The sequence below is a fragment of the Monodelphis domestica genome, chromosome 3 (assembly GCF_027887165.1).
Source record: "Monodelphis domestica isolate mMonDom1 chromosome 3, mMonDom1.pri, whole genome shotgun sequence".
Classification (NCBI taxonomy): Eukaryota; Metazoa; Chordata; class Mammalia; order Didelphimorphia; family Didelphidae; genus Monodelphis; species Monodelphis domestica.
The window spans coordinates 198,058,994-198,077,290 of NC_077229.1; positions in this window are offsets into that span (position 1 = coordinate 198,058,994).

Below are 18,297 nucleotides of genomic sequence, written 5' to 3' on the forward strand. Positions count from 1 at the left end.
TCTCAGCAGGTATCAGCATCAGCCTTTGACCTGCATACTCTGACTAGACTCCCCAACTCCCTCCCCCCAGGATCTGGTCCTGCTTGACCCAGATAAAAAACCCTAAAAAAAATTTACCAGACTATGGTGGTTTGAGTACCTTGTTCCACCAGGAACCAGAGCAAACCAACCTGTTCCCAATCTCCCTGAATGCTGCATGTGTTATAGCTCTCTCTATATAAGATAGTTATATTCTTCTTGCTAGTTCTTTTCTTATTTTGTATTCTGTCTTGTGCTCTGCCTCTTAGCCAGAGAATTTGATATTTTAGAAGCATCACCCCTGTCCAGGACTGAGACTAACTTGTTCTTGGCAGTCACCTCTATTTCCCTAGCAGGGCTGAACTAGAAACCCAACAGTAGAATTTCTCCCCTTCTCCTTCCCAGGAGGACTATGACCAGGAGCCTCCCATGTGCCCCTTGGGCTTTTCCTTCTAGCAATATAGAAGGTTAATGAGAGATTGACTTTCTTCCTAGTACTATCTGAAAATTCATTCAAGCTACATTAAGGCAAGAAAGTTTCCTTTTTTTCTTTCATGGAATTTTGGTCAAATAGTTAAGCATTTTATTATTTTTTTTCTTAACTATTTTAATTTTATGTTATCCTCTACCAAAGAATACCTTACCCCATGGCCTATTACTATTCATCCTTTTCTAGGCTCAAAGCTAGGATTCCTTCTGCCTCCTGCTTTCTCTATTCCACCCTTGCATTCTTCTGAAAAGCATTGACCTGGGAGAGAGAGGGACTTGTGACTTCATTGGTATAGGTCTTCTGATCTTGGCTGATGAAGTAGTTCTTCTCTTTGCCAAGGTCAGATTCTCTGTTTGTGCTCTTTATCCCATTCCCAACATCTCTTCATTTAGTTTTCATCTCTATCTTTCTTCTCTTTGATTTCTATTTATCAGTTTTGTTGTTGTTCATTCATGTTTGACTCTTCAGAGTCCTCCTATTAGGGTTTTCTTGGTAAAGATACTGGAGTGATTTGTCATTTCCTTCTCCAGTTCATCTCACAGTTGAGAAAACCAAGACAAACAAGGTTAAGTGACTTGCCCAGGGTCACACAGTTAGTGTCTGAGGCTAGATTTGAACTCGAGAAGATGAATCTTCCTGACTCCAAACCTAGCATTCTATCTATCATATCACCTAGTTGTCCCTGCTATCTAGGCTTCACCACCATGATTCAACTGCTTTCTCACCCTAGAACATTCCTCCATCCCTCCCATTTGGTGAATTATTTCTGAGTCCTCTATTTTGAGGACAGACTCAGACCAGCTATGTTCATTCCCTTTCAAGCTGTCCTTCTGAATCTCCAAATGGCATCGTCATATCTGCACACAAGTACCTTCTCTCTGCTCCCCCTTTTTTCAGCTCCCTTTTGTATATTGCTTCCCTACACTAGAATGGTAAGCCTCATAAAGGCAGGGAGTATTTTTTTCTCATGTATTTTTATCCCCAGTACTTAGCATAATACCTGGTACATACTAAGTACTTAATAAATACTGATTACCTATATGTTATCTACATCTTTCCTACTATCTATGAAGATGCCCCAATTTCTCCCATCATTAAGAAAAAAAATTTTTTTCAAATGATCAATGATCTCTGCTGTCCCCCCAAACTATCATCCTATATCACACTCTTTCCTTTTATTGTCAAACTACCAGAAAAGTTCATCTACACTCATTGTCTCCACTTCCTCACATCCTACTCACTTCTATAAAAAGGGAGATTTTGAACACTACACTTCAATCCCCAGAAGTCCTTGGTATTTCCCAGAATTCCCTATAATCTCACCTGAGTCTCCATGTAGGTGAGATCACAATTGGTATTTAACTGGCAGTAACGCCTACCATGCTCTCTTCTCTTCCATTGCAATGATGTATCAAGTAAGCTAAGTGCGGGGATTTTGAATGGGCTAATCAGCCATGGGCACATGATTTTTATTTTGTATCCTTGATGTCCTTAATAAACCTCATAAAATATTTTTATTAGTTGAGATATTATTTAAATTTTACACTTTGTAAAGTAATATATAATGGCTTCTGACTCAACCTCTCAAAGAAAACTGCTCTTTCCAACTTTACTAACAATATCATACTGCACAATTCAATTACCTTTTCTCAGTCCTCATCCTTCTTAGTCTCTCTATAATTTGACACTATTGACCACACCTTCCTCCTGGATACTCTCTTCCTAGGGTTTTGGGGCCACTCCTCCATTATTATCATTATTATTATCCTCCAACTTGCCTGATTATTCCTCTTCAATGTCCCTTGCTAAATAATTATCCATATGCCACTCCATTTGAGCAGGTGAACCCCAGGGATCTGTCCTAGGCCCTCTTATTTTTATATACTTTCTCTCAAGATATTCTAATATTATCTCATGAATACCCTACTGGACATTTCTATCCAGATATCCTCCAGACATCACAAACAAAATATATCCAAAACACAACTCATCTTCCCCCCTGATCTCTCCATCTTCCTGCCCTGTTTGTCAAGGGTACCATCATTCTTCCCATCATCCAGATTCACAACCTCAGAGTTATCTCTAAATCTATTATCTTCCTAACTCTCCAAAAACAATCATCTACCAAATTCCATCAATTCTGCCTCTATAGTATTTCACATCGATCCTCATCTCTCTACTTACACATTCTCAATCATACTTCAAGCTCTCATTACCTCTTGTCTGGACTATTGCAATAGCCTCTTACTTGGTTTCTGCTTTTAATCTACAGCTTTAACACAGCTAAACATGTGATTCCTCAACTCAAGAAACTTTAGTAGCTCTCTATTGCTTCTAGAATAAAATATGTTTTTTGCCATTTAAGGTCCTTTGTAGTATGCCACCAGATTACCTTTCTTTTTCTATTTTTTTAAAGAAATGCTTTATTGACAGATTTAAAACAAAGAACACAAAACTGGCAACCCCTTCCCTCACCAATAGAACCTTTCCTTGAAGGAAAGTAATAGTTAAGTAAAACAAAGAAACCTTATTTTCTGTATGTGACAATTGATGCCTCACCCACCATTTATAGAAGACATGCTTCAACAAAAAAAGCTTCTGAAATCTCTATTCTAACCTATTTTCCTAGAATGATTTCACATTATTCCACCTCACATATTCTGACTTCCATACAAATTGATCTACTTGGCTGTCCCTTTATATAAGAGCTTCTTTTTTGACCCCCTTTGACTTTTCACAAATATTGTTGCTGCCTGAAGATACTCTTCATCTTCCCCTACATCTCTGGGAAGCAACATTTTTCTTCAAGATTCTTTTCTTTTCTTTTTTTTTTTACACTCTTACCTTCCATCCTTGAATCAATACTATGTATTGGTTTTAAGGCAAAAAGAGTTATAAAGGCTACACAATTGGGATTAAGAGACTTGCCCACGGTCACACAGCTAGGAATGTCTGAGGCCAGAATTAAGCCCAGGACCACCAGTCTCCAGACTTGGCTCTCAATCCACTGATCCAACTAACTGCCCCTTTAAGATTCTTTTCAAGTTCATCCTCCTTCACAAGTCCTTTCTTGATTTCTTCCTCCACACATTGTTGTTAGGACTTAATCCCCTTCCCCAGAATTACTCTGTATGGTATTCAGTTATATATACTTTATGTATTTCTCCACAGTAGAATGAATTCAAGCTCCCTGAGAGCAGAGGTTGTATCATTTCTGTATCCTGTCCCTAGCACCTAGCATGATGACTGGGGCATAGTAGGCCCTTACTAAATGTTTATTGAGTTAGATTTAATTGAATTTATTTAAATTTGTTGTTTAAAAATGTTTATATATAGGGATAGAGCTCCAGGACTGGAGTCTGGAAGGAACTGGTTTCAAATCTGCCATTCATGTTTTAGCTATATGACCCTGGGCAAGTCATATATATAATCCCAATTGCCTAGCCCTTACCATTCTTCTGCCTTGGAATCAGTTCTAAGACAAAAGGTAAGGGTTAACAAGGGTTAAAGTTCTATAGGAAGTTTGCTTAGTTCGTTTAAGTACTCTTGCACTGAGGCAGTTTTAAAAAGTTGTAGATTGCCAGGTTGTTTCCAGGGAGTTGCTAAGGAATGCATTATGTGCAAATTTGCTTCAAGAGCTCTCAGTTTTACAGCAGATGAAAGCGATGCTTTTACTCGTCTTTAAGAGTAAAACAGAAAATTACCTCCTAATTGGAGAGCAAGTTTTCTACTCTCCATGTCCATAATATGAAGTTTCAGATGTGTGTAGGAGACAAAACAGAGCTCGGAACAGGAGGGAGCTGAAACCTCGGAGGAATAAAGCTGCCTGGAAGTTCTCTCCCCCAAGTATAGTTTATTCAAAGTGGCAACACAGGGGAGCCCTCGGGGACACGCTTTTTGAGACAGCTTTGATTAGCTAACCTGAAGCCACGCTTCCTTCTCTACTTCCTCTTAAGCAATATGACCAACTAAAATCGCCCGTTCCACCGTTCACAGCCAAAGACCACCAAGAGACCTCCCTGGCAGGGCTTTCCGTTTTCTGTGGAGCAGAAAAACCCCCACTTCCGGGGACTGTGTTTTCTGAAAGGATATGGATTCAGACAGCAGCAGGTAACAACGAATGGAGAGAAATTTCTCTTAGGAGCATAAACTTTGCGCATCCTTTTATCTACATATTTGCAAAGCTTCCTGCAAGAGTGACTGAACCTAGCAATGATGCTTCATAGAAAAGGCAGGTTCAAGATCTATGTTGGATCACCAGCAGCAACACGTTGCTGCAAAATATCTTTGAGAGGCAAACTGCTATCAAAGCATTAGTTGAGTAATGGATGCCCCATCTACATCAATACAAGTGGTTGTTGTTATTTTATTTTAAACCTTTACCTTCTATCTTAAAGTCGATCTTTATTGGTTCTAAGGCAGAAGAGTGGGAATAGACGTTAAGTGACTTGCCCAGGGTCACAGAGCTAGGAAGTGTCAGAGGTCAAATTTGAACCCAGGTCATCCCACCTCTGAGCCTACTTCTCAATCCACTGAGCCACTCAGCTACCCACTGGATACAAGTTTTAACTTCTCTTCCACTTCCATATCCAACTATATGCTATGTTCCAGCATCCTTTGCAATTGCCTTTACCATGTATCCTTTGATGGCAAGCAAGTGTGGCTTTTGTTTCAAGCCTATAATTTTATAATCTGCTAACAGAGCAAATGTCTATGCCTTTGGCATTTCTTGAGTTGGGTGTGACTTTCTCTGCCTAGATCTGCACAGTCTATATATCTGAAAAGGGAGAGGATTTTCCTTCCTCTCAACCTGATGCAGGCTATGAGAGGGCAACCAAAGGAATGATATTCATGCTATGTACTATGCTGCCCTACCTCACAGGACTGTAATCAATCAATATTTATTAAGCACTATGTACCAAGCACTGGACTAAGCTCCAGAGATACAAAGAGGCAAAAGACAGTCCCTGACCTCAAGGAGCCTGCAATTTAATGATGAAGATAACACACAAGAAAGCTATATAAAGGGTAAATAGGGAATAATTAACAAAAGGAAGGCCCTAGAATTAAGAGGGGTTGGGGAAGGTTTCCAGTAAAAGATGAGAGTTGAAACTTAAAGGAACTCAGAGAAGTTAGTAAAGATCCAATGAAATCCTGTATGTGAAAGCAATAGAGTCCTCTATTACAGAGTACTATGTAAATGCAAGCTATTAATAATGATGATTAAAATAATCATTAATAACTAATATCCAATATGGCCTCAGACACTTCTTAGCTATTTGACCCTGGGAAAGTCACATAACCCCTACTGCCTAGCCCTTACCACTCTTCTACTTTAGAACTAACACATAGTATTAATACCAATATGAAAGGCAATTTAAGTGCTTGCTTCAGCCTCACATATACTAAAAAGTAAAAATAATTAATATCTTGTGATAAAAGAAGCCACAGTGACTTGTAATGCTAAGATACTGAAGATAAAACTGATAAGAAGTACTTTTGACTCCAAGATAAGAATTCAGGGTAGGTTAGAAAATTACATTCTAGTCCAGATCTATGAATAAATCTAGAAAATAGAATTATATTAATCTATAGTAAACAACTGTTACATTGTTTCAAAATAGAACTCAGCATTCAGGGGACTGGGTCTAGTAAGAGCCTTCTATCTCCCTTGACACCTTTTTTCCTCAGATCTCTGCTTTGCAGCCATTAGCAGCACCTGGTTGCCTATGGCTATTAACCACTCCTTAGATGGGTTCTAGCTGCTACTACCTTCCTTTTATTTTCTAGGTTTCTCATTCATAATTATTTACATGTAACTTCTTTTCCTTTGCTCCCTAATAAAAGCATCAACCATTAAAATGTTTTCAAAAAGCTTTTTGAGGTCAATCAGCTTGGGATTTTGCCATTATAACCCTAGCCACTTGCACATGGTAGGCTCTTAGTAACTATCTATTGAATTGAAGTACTACATGGAAAGTATCTTGGAGGGGGGTATAAGAGAGGGAAGGGTAATGGGTTTTGTACGTTATAAAAATTCAATCTTGTTGCTAAGTCTGAACTCCAGGAACAGAGACAATTTACCTGAAATTTCTTTCCACTTATTTTATACCCATGGTTCTCCTTGAGTCTGGTGACCATCATCTCCCTCCATACTTAATTAGGCTGTTCCTCAGGAAGTAAATACTTGGGAGATGTTGCTAGAACCAAATATATGCAAAGCCTGTCTAGTTTTGCAGAATTTTCCAGAGTGAATACCTCCACTTGTATAGTATTTAAGTATCTAGTCACATTGGTCCCACAACTAAACCCTGGAAGGACTTTGAGGGTTGTGAAGTGCTCTACATGTATTATCTTATTCAATCCTCACAACAACTAAGTGAAATTAGGTGCTATTATTACCTCCATTTAAAGATGAGGAAACTGAAAGCAAGAGAAGTTGGGTAATCTGGGGGAAAGATTCAAACTAAGATCTTCCTGATTACCAGTCCAGCACTGTATCCACTGTGCCATCTTAACAGAGGATGGTTTCCAATCTTTGACCTCTGGGGTTATGAACCCAGCATGTACCCACTATGTACTCAGATGCCCAAGGCATCATGGTCTTGATAGTAATTTCATTTTAATTCTAGCCTTGTAGAATGGACATTCTTTGACTGAGGTCTACATATTCCCAAGAGGCCAATGAATAAATTTCAAGGGTAAGAACTTAGTTGGGAACAAAATTTACATGTTTACTTTCAAAGACTCCTAACTGAAATTTAGCATTTCCTTCAATTATTTTAAAACATTCTGAGAAGGGGTTCAACAATTTCACTAGACTGACAATAAGGACCATCCATGAAATACAATAAGTTTATGAACTACTGCTCTGGAATCTTTTTTCTATCCAATTCTCACTTAAGATTGTGGAATTTGACTCATAAGCAACTATATTGCTCTTATTACTGCTAAACTCGACCATTTTTGATAAACCTCAACTGCTTATCAGCTATTGTCTGGAAAGACCCTTCCTTAGAGGAGCTGGGCAACCAGGTAGCAAAGTGGATAAAGTGCCAGGCCTGAAGTCAGAAAGATTCAACTTCCTGAGTTCAAATCTGGCCTTAAATACTGACTGACTTTGTGACCCTAGGCAAGTTATTTAACCTTACTGCCTCAATTTTCTCATCTGTAAAATGAGCTGGAGAAGGAAATGGCAAACCACTCCAGTATTTTTGCCAAGAAAACCCCAAATGGGGTTACACAGTCAGGTACATCTGAAATTACTGAACAACAAATGGGAGCCAGGTGCTTAGTGGATAGGCACTGAACTTGAAGTCAAAAAGATCTGAGTTCTAATCAACCCTCAAATATTTACTAGCTATGAGACTTAACCTCTTTAGGTTCAGTTTCCTTATTTGTAAAATGAGGATAATAACAACACCTACCTCACAGCATTGTTGTGACAAATGAGGTGATATATGCAAAGAGACCAAAGTTATCACTCACTTTGAGGTTTCAGCTAATTCAGTCCTGGGCTGAATGAAGATAAGTATAGTGTTCAAAACTAGGGAAATGCTTGTCTTATGTACTCTCTTTCTTGGACAGGCAAGAATAATACTATTACTGTACATCTATTTTTGGAAAAAAACATTTCAGAAAACATCTGTAAACTGGAGAACCTCCATAAGATGTCAAGTAAGATGGCGAGGGTCCTTAGTTCATGAGATAATTTGGAGAGCTCATTGTATAGAGTGTTGGACCCGAGTCAAGAAAACGTGAGTACAACTCCATCTCCAGATAATTACCAACTTTGTGACCCTAAGCAAGTCCTTATCTACAAAATGGAGATAACAGTACCAACTTCTTAGGATTGTTGTATAGATCAAGTGAAGTAATATTTGCAAATCTTAAAGCACTAGATATATACTACTTATTAGTTTTGTAAGGGATTACTTCAGGGTCTAATTGTGGGCTGGAAGTGACTAGGGGCTCAAATACTATGCAAGCTCTGGTAAAGTCTACCCAGCTAGAAAGGTATTGCATGCATATGGTCCTAGCAAGATCTCTCAGTATTTACTTCCTGAGGACCAGCCTAATTAAGTATAAAGAAGGTCATCCCCGGCAGACTGGTTACCACCTATCTATCTAGCTAGCTGGAGTTTGGTGGTGGTAGTAGTAGTAATACTAATAGTAAGAGGAGAAGGAGGAAGAGGAAGAATAATAGTAGGAATAGTAATAGGAGGAGTAATAATAGTAGGAATAGGAGTAATAGTAGTAGTAGGATAAGGGCAGGAGGAGTAGAAATAGCTATAGTAATAATAATAGCAGCAGCAGCATCATATGGAAAAAGAAAGAAGGGGGCAAATTAATATGATTTTATTTTTAATCTGCTATGTAGTAGTATTAGTAGTAGTAGTAGCAGCAGTAGCAGTAGCAGTAATAGCAGCAGCATATGGAAAAAAAAACTTAGGGAGCAAATCAATCAATATGAATTAATTTAAAATCTGCTATGTATCAGGTACTGTACCAAGTCCTGGGGAAATAGTGAAAAAAAATTAAATACTCCCTAACTTTAAGGCGCTCCTAGCCAATTTAGTGAAAATAATATGTATACATTTAAGTATATAATATATATATACACATATATACATTATATACATATATACATGAAATAAATTCAAAGTAACTTTTGAGAGGAAATACCAGTATATGGAAGATCAGGAAAGGCTTCATGGTACCAGGTAGAGTTTGAACTGAGCTTCTGCATTGTCTTCAGTACTGAAAGCACTGACATGAGGAAGAAGGATTAGACTTATTCTGCTTGGCCCCAGAGGACAGAACTTGGAGTAATGAATGGAAATTGCAGAGGAGATTTAGGCTTGTGACAACAGCCAGGCCTATCTGGCAGGGGGCACATTGTGGGGAACTAATATAATTTCAAGAGGAAAGTCCTTAGCCTGTAGAACAGATGTGATTACACACCACTGGGAGTTGGAGGATGCTCGTGGTTAGTAATCTCTGCCACTTAGACAGGTAGACCATAATGATTTCTTTCTTTTGTGTACAATGGAAGGCTTTGCACTGGTGACATGGTCTCTTGCATCTTCCTGACCCTATTAAAAGGCCCTAAAGGGGCATATGAAGCCTACTCCACATAGGTCCATTCCAACCACCATTGTGAGCATTATCTCCATTAGAGAAAGGAAGAGAATGGGATTAACTAACATCAGCTCCAGCTTATAAACTAAAAACATTTCTTTGCTTGGCATTCGATAACTGAATCCTTATAAGGTAAGTAAATCTATTCTTTTATATGTCTTGCTTATTCCATGATATTAATTTGCACCATCCTGATACCTGTGCTTAGGACAACCTTCCAAGCTTCCTAACAGAGCTTAAAAAAAAAGTTTTTCCTAAAAATAAATAAATAAATAAATGAAATTAGGAAAAACTTCCTAACAATTAAAATTATCAAAAAGTAAAAAATTACCTTGGGAGGTCGTTGGCCCACCCTTATTTGAGTTCTTCCAGGGAAAGCTGGATAGCTATCTGCCAAGCATATGGTAAAGTATAATCTTATTCAGATCCAGTTGTACTAATGGCCTTAGAGCTCCCTTCTAAATGGACCATCCTGCTGGGTTGCCTTGGTGGCGTATACCTGAGGCCCCTCTTGTTGGGGCAGCTGAGGCTGGTGGATTATGGGTTCACTGAGCTGTAGGAGGGTTAAAGCCATTTTAGTATCTACACTGGGTCTGGCACTAATATGGAAAATCCCCAGTAGAAGAGGTCCATTGGGCTGCCTAAAATGGGGCCAACCAGAAAATGATTTTTGTATACAATGAGTAATGTTTGAAATTGACCAAATAAAAATTATGTTTTAAATAAATAAATAAAATAAAATGGGGCCAACCAGTCCAACTGAAAAAGAAAATGGAACAGGTTATAGTTTCCTGGTTGGTCAGTATTGGAATCTTGTTGGACCTTTGGTGGCTGTACTTCCAATCCCAGTAAGATAGGGAGATCCAATCTCAAACAAATGGAAACAAAACTCACAAATGTACCATCCAATAATTCTATGTGATTCTCCTATTCTGTCTGCTCCCCCTGAAATATTTTCTGATAGAAATTTTTCACTGGCACCACAATTGGTCCTCTCTTCTACTTGTGGTCTGGCCAAAGCCTCAGAGCCTGAGCTGCTCAAGATGTGTCCTCTCCTCTCCTTCCCACCTACATTTGCTTTCTAGTTCTAACCCTCCTCCTGCATCCCTGCCCTAGTTTCCATTCATCATTCAAGATAAGCTCTGAAGGAACTCTGGAGCTAATAGATACAATCCACCTCTTTTGTATTTCAGCCAAAGATCCAACCACGCCCTCAACTCATCATGAGTCACTGGCCCTTGCCTGAGCCCTTCCCTCACTAAGCCCTGAAGACTACATGCTTTTCTATCACATGTGGTAATGTAAACAGGGCTACATGAAGACCACATCCTTTTTTTACATCTGTAAATGAAAATGGCAGCAATGTCCCTATGAACCTTTACTCCCAGAATTAATCCATCAGTGTTAATCTGCCCTAGGCACCAAATCATAACATAAGTTTTTAAAGGATTTCTATAAGTCTAAAATACTCCAAAAAATGTTTAAGTGTTAAAAGTTTTAGAGTTTTAAAAATGTGTTCTATAAATATTTTTTTTGTAGTTAATGTAAAAAAAAAACTATTTCTGTTTATTTTGGCCCAAACCTATGATTTCATCAGTGTTAAGAGGGGAACTCCCTGTGTGAAAATTCCCTCCAAGAAGGCAAAGTAGAAACTCCTTTATAATTTTTTTGTTTGTTTTTGTTTTAAACCTTTACCTTCCGTCTTAGAATCAGTCCTGTGTATGGGTTCTACAGCAGAAGAGCAGTAAGAGCCTTAGGGGTTAAGTGACTTGCCCAGGGTCCGGTCACACAGCGAGGAAGTATCTGAGGCTAGATTTGAACCTAGAACTTCCCATCTCTAGGCCTGGCTCTCAATCCACTGAGGTACCCAGCTTCCCCCTACTTTATAATTTTTAATAGAATTTATTCCCAGATATCTCAGCCCCTTTTTTTCTCTCCCTGTATCATAATAGAAAGTATCCCTTGAGGAAAAAAGTATATATAACCTATGTCTTTCATATTTCTTTTTATCAATTTATTCTCTGGCATCATGTGTAATTTAGGGTTGCCTAGAGGTTAACTGAGGGGTTAAGTGAGTGCCCACACAGCTGGCACTTGCCTGAGGTAGCTCTTCCTTACTCCAAGGCCAATCATCAAATCATACCAAATCTCTTAGTATATAATAATATAAGAATTGTTAATAACAAACTCTCATTATATGATAATGTCATATCATAGGATCATTCTATATAATTATTATACATATATAAATATTTATTATATAATTATATAAAATAAGAATTATTATTTTATGAGTATTAACTCATGATATTACAAAAATATTATAGTTTCTCAATCAATTTTGAGGAATGGAGAAGAGTGAAAAAGAAGCATGACTTTCTTTGTCTTGGGCAAACTATGCCCACTGCTTAAGCTTTACTATTCAGCCTTTAAGACTGGGACCACAGCACCACCATTACCTGATGGCAACATGCTCTCACTTCAGGAGGAAAAAGCACAATGATTAAAACCAAAGCACAGAAACTACAAACCCAAAGGAGCCATCCCAGCCCCCTTCTAAGTCCCAGACTACCAGAAGTCCTCGGAAAGTTAAGCGATTGTCTAAAATCAGCAGCAGATCCTGCAGAAACCCAGCTGCACCCTTCCTCACTCCAGTTTAACCCTAATGTCTACTGAATTTCCTGAAGGCGGTTTTGAGGCCCAAACCAGCAGCCAAGACCACCTCGGAGACACATACAGAGACTTCCTGAGAGCCTAACAGGATGGGAAAGGCAATCCCTGAGGCTACGATGGAGCCAATCAATGAAAGGAACTGAAAGGCAGACACAAGCTGCTGAAGTCTCTCTCTCTCTCTCTCTCTCTCTCTCTCTCTCTCTCTCTCTCTCTCTCTCTCTCTCTCTCTGTCTCTGTCTCTCTCTGTCTCTCTGTCTCTGTCTCTGTCTCTGTCTCTGTCTCTGTCTCTGTCTCTCTCTCTCTGTCTCTGTCTCTGTCTCTGTCTCTGTCTCTGTCTCTGTCTCTCTCTCTCTCTCTCTCTCTCTCTCTCTCTCTCTCTCTCTCTCTCTCTCCCTCCCTCCCTCCCTTCCTCCCTTCATCCCTCTTTCTCTCTCTGTCTCTCTCTCTCTTCCTCCCTGCATCCTGTGGCAGCATCATGCCATATGGAACCTTGGAACTGTGGGAATCTCCTGGCAACACAGGCAGCCCTCTGCTACTGCCCTACCTCCCCCAGCTGTAGGCTCCTTCTTATCTCTGTATCTCCACTCCCTCCTAAGCAGAACCTTCCTCTGGCCTCACCCACATCCCCCAAGGACAGCTGCTGGGGATCCACCCTCCAGCTAAACAACTAGAGGAGCAGCCTTCCCTCCCCCATCCCCACCCCAGGGAAATTCAGAGAGATTTGTGCTGAAGATGAATTGGGAGAGTCTTCCCAGGGAGGAAGATCAGGGTCACAAGGAAATGGAGTTGAAGATGGATCTCTCTAGAGATGCATGGGACGGGACCGAGGTGGCTGTCAGCCACACCGGCTAGATAAGGGAACACTCAGGACTGGTCCCCCTCCTGCCCCCCCAGTGGGAAGGGTGGGGAGAGTCTTTGGAATGCTGGCATGCCAGGGTGCTGCTTGATCCTTTTCAGGCTGGGACAATCAAATGAATACAGAGATTCTTGGCCAACTGCTGATTTCCTGGCCTTAAACAAGTACCCCAGAGCATGACTTGCTGGCTCCAGGAGGTGGCAGGCAGGAACTCAACAACCCTTCAGACCAGTCCCAAAATAGCTTCCTAAAAGTCATCTCTGGAAAGCTGTGCCTGATGGTATAATAGCCTGGACTCTGGTCCTGGCTCTCCTACTGTTTCCTTGAGTAAGTGACTGAAATTCCCTTGGCTTTGGCTTTCTCACCTATTTAGAGGTGAGAGTACCTCAGTCCAATTCGCTCATTTTATAGATGAGGAAACTGAGGTTCAGAAAGGCAAGTGATTTAAGTATGATATGTGTGAAGCCAGTAGATAGCTCTTCTTAAAAAGGAATGGAAGGGGCAGCTAGGTGGTAGGTAGAGAGCCAAACCTGGAGATAGGAGGTCCTGAGTTCAAATGTGACCTCAGATACTCCCCAGCTGGATGACCCTGGGCAAGTCACTTAACCCCCCAATGCCTATTTTAGAGCCCAAACTTGGAACCAAGATACAGTACTGTTCTAAGATCGAAGTTAAGGAAGGGTTTAAGGAAGGGGAAAAGAGGGAGTGAAGATAGAAAAGAAGGAGCCTACAGCCCCGGGAAGTAAGTCAGTATCAGAGGACTATAGAAGAACATGTTTTGTCTGAATATTCCCACATTCCCAGGATTCCAAATGGCATGATAATGCTACCGGATGCAGCAATTTATGCCTTCCTTTCAGTTCCTCTCAATGATTGGCTCCATCTTAATCTCAGGAATTACTTTCTCCAAACTGAGGAGTCATTTGAACCCAACTTCATCCTATCTTCTATGCATTATTAGACAAAATATTTTCTAAGGACCTTACAACTGTCTAAGTCTTCCCAGGATGAAAGCCCTTTGTTTGTCACTCAAAGCTCTTCATAATCAACCCTCTTCCTACTTTTCCAGTCTTCTTACACCTTACTTCCCATTAGGTACTTAAAAAAAAAAAAAACCCTTACCTTCTATCTTAATATCAATTCTAAGACAGAAGAACATTAAGGGCTAGACAATCAGGATTAAGTGACTTGCCCAGGGTCACACAGCTAGGAAGTATCTGAGGCCAGATGTGAATACAACTCCTCCCAAGTCCCACCTGGTTCTCTATCTGTTGTGCTACCTATCTGCCCCTATCATGTACCCTTTAATCCAGTGACACTGATCCTATGACTGTTCCATGAACAAAACCCTCCATCTGTTGGCTCCAGACATTTTCACCTGCCTGGAATGCTCTCACTCCTCATTTCTGTCTCCTTTCCCTGGCTTTCTATATGTCTCAACTAAAATTGTACTTTCTATAGGAAGCCTTTCCCAACACCTCTAAATTCTAGTGCCTTCCCTTTCTTAATTATTTCCCATTTTCCCCCCATCTATAGCTTGTTTGTACATAATTGTTTGTATATTGTCTATTCCATTAGATAGTGAACTCCTCAAGGGTAGAGACTCTCTTTTGCCCTTCTTTGAATGGGCACATGGTAGGAGCCTAGTAGGCATGTTTAAAGACTGACTTCAGTGCATTTTGACCCAGACCTAAATAAGGCTGCTGACTTATGTACTACAAAAGGATTTAACCCTTCATTTCTTTTACCTCAGAACTGCCATCAAGTTAAAACAGAGAAAACAACTTTGACCAACATCTGAGAAAATAGAGACATGGAAAGAAAGAGCATTATACTCTAATTGTACTATTAACACTGGTTCTAGGATAATTCAGGGGGATAAAAGGAACAGGACCTGACATCAGTTATTATTCAGTAATTTTTCAGTTGTGTCCAACTCTTCATGACCCCACTGGGGGTTTTCTTGAAAAGATTCTGTAGTGGTTTGGCATTTCCTTCTCCAGGTCATTTTATAGATGAGGAAACTTAGGCAAACAGGGATAAGGGACTTGACCATGGTCTCACAGTTAGTAAGTGTCTAAGGCTGGATTTAAACTCAGAAAGATGAGTCTCATTGACTCCAGGACAGGTGTTCTATCCACTGTACCTCCTAGTTGCCCCTAGAATAATAACATTTATTTAGCATTTATATATTGGAGGGTTTGCAAAGTGCTTTACAAATATCAGCTCATTTGGTAATATGGTGCAGCCTACTTCCATATATCAAGTAAATAGAACCACGATGCTGGAGAAAAAGACCTCTTCCTGGCATCCATCCTTGGGAATGGTCTGACAACCCATTTACTGAAAGGCTTCTTCTGCTACCTACCATTAAGGTTCTCTTTGTACTAACAAAGCAATTAACAAATAAGTTGATATTTTCCTTGGCCCTGCAAATAAGGCCAAGAAAAATATTATAAGCTGGTAGAATTTGTGAAAAAAACATTAACTGTAAGTTAAAATAAAATGAAATAAAAATTAGCTCTTTGTTGCTTTAATACATCAAATTGTTTTTAAAATTACATCTTGAATGGTGCTAAAGTTATCCTACAGTCAGCATAGCAAAGATCATTAGGTTAACCTTTAATGTCTTAAATAACAAATCTTCAGCAAGTGGGTCACTTGGGTAAGTTTAGAGGAGTTATATCCAATACCTACTTTAAGTAAAGTAGGTATTGGATATAAACACGTGTTTTCATGGAGGCTTAAATGTCCCTGATAAACACTCTATGCTTTTGTTTTGAATTATTTCCTTCTAGTCCAGGTTGTGGTATCTAGAAAATCTGATGATTATGCCCATAGTTTTGAGTTGAGTGTTTTACAGAACTTCTTCATAAACCTTAAAGCTCTGATAAATGGCAGCTGTTATTTATCCATGGCCTACTGAAGAAAAAAAATCCACCAGAGCTAGAGTAAGGGGACCTGATTTCAAATTCCAACTCTGACACTTGTTAGCCATATGATCATAAACAACTCACTCCATTTTTATGTCTCAATTTTCTCATCCTTAAAATGGGCTAATACAACTTTCATCATCTACCATATGGGAAGATTGGGAGAAAAGTGCTTTCTAAAACTTAAAGTCAAGAATGTAGACCCCTAATGCTGAACAAATTGTGGCATATGATGGCATTGGAATACTATTGTACTATAAGGAATGATGAATTGATGAATTTCTATAAGAAATGGAAAGAACTCCAAGAACTGATGCAGAGTGAAATGAGTAGAACCAGGAGAATATTGTACACAGTAACCAAAACATTGTGGGATGATCAAATGTAATGGACTTTACTACTGTGAATTTCAAAACTATTCCACCCTAATCAGACCATTCTTTAGAAGATCTGATTTAACTATTTCCTGATCAATAACAATAGAGATACTTGGAATAACAGAATCAGGTCATAGAAACTACATTTTTCCTCCCTTCTTAGTTTAACAAGATTAGGAAGGTCTGCATCAAACTCAAGATTTAATTATCTAAGAAAATGGCCTTCAACAGACATGTGCAAAAAAAGGACAGACCTCTGGGCTATCCTAAGTCAAGCTTGAGCCACCATTGGCACATGTGAGATGCAGGAAGTGAGGTAGAGAACAGCCTCTGGAGTTCTCATGACTTCCTGTGGAGAGGGCTAGAGTCCAGTTTGATCCTGGAGCTTGAGCTTGGAGGAGCCCCTCAGAGAGCTTTCCTTCAGACTGGACACATGAGTGATAAGGACTGACCCCTTTCTTTGCCTTGGCTTTCCAAGGCCCTAATGCCCACTTTGGCTCAACCTGAGCCAGAGTGGTTCTGAATTAAACTCCTTTCCTACTCTCCCTCTTTTGTTCTCTCCCTCTCGCTCTCTCCCTCTAATATTTTCTTCCTCCTGTGATAATTAAATCACCATAAAAATTTGGCAGCTGACTTGGGCATTTTATTATTTGGGATTTCCTTTGGCGACCATTTAAATTTAGATTTTTTTCAGTCTCAACCATAATATTCACCCTTTACACTACTAATAGCAATGCAGTGATCCAGGACAATCCTGAGGAACTTAAAAGAAAGAACACCATCCACATCTAGAGAAAGAACTGTGGGAGTAGAAATCCAGAAGAAAGCATATGACATCAGTTGTTCATATGTGTATATGATTTGGGGTTTTGGTTTTAAAAGATTACTCTATTACCAAAATGAATAATATGGAAATAGTATGGAGTGATATTACATGTATAACCCAATGGAATTGCATGTCAGCTCCAGGAACATGGAGGGAAGAGAGGAGGGAGACAACATGAATCATGTAACCATGGGGAAAATTTTTTTTAATATAAATAATTTTTTAAAAAAAGAATGTAGACCCCTTTCCACTACACCTAGATTCATTGAACTATTGAGGTTATTGTCTATGCAATTTTACAAAAATGAGCTCCCATTGATGTAAGTCTTAATATCAAAGCAAGCAAAGGTGTTTATTTAATAAAGGAGAATAGCAGGATGACAAGAGGGAATTGAGCCAGGTATTAAATAATCTTGGTCCTCATTTCAAATGTTTGTCAACCCTAGCATGTCTCCAGTGTTGTCTCCTAATTAATTTTTCTTCCTCCCTAACCTAGTTGAAGTGAAAGTTCATCCACAGAAAGGATATAGGGAATCTTGCTGCCATAATTATCTCGGGACAGCATATAAATTGTGTTGTACAGATTTCTATCAACTTCTTTCATCGCATCAATAGAAGCACAGGGTGTGCTGACCTCTTGTCAGTACAGAACAGACACCTCTTCCTCCCATACTAGCCCTGGAATGGTCTTGATGTAACTGCCATTTTCCCTCTTCTCATGTCAGCCCACCTTATTAAAGTCTTCAGGCTTTAAAACTGCACACCTACCCCAGTAGAATTTGTGAAAAAATGATTTCATTATACCGTGAAGTCAATATCCAGATGGGCCAAAGATAAACTCTTCAATCGCTGAAGCTCTCTTGGCCCCAAACATATTTGGAACATGGTATCTATGAATGGACCACTCCTCCCAACCCCGAAATATAAGTTATTATTATTTTTGAAGCCCTCTTTAGCCTCTGGGATTTCTTCTGTCCTTCTAG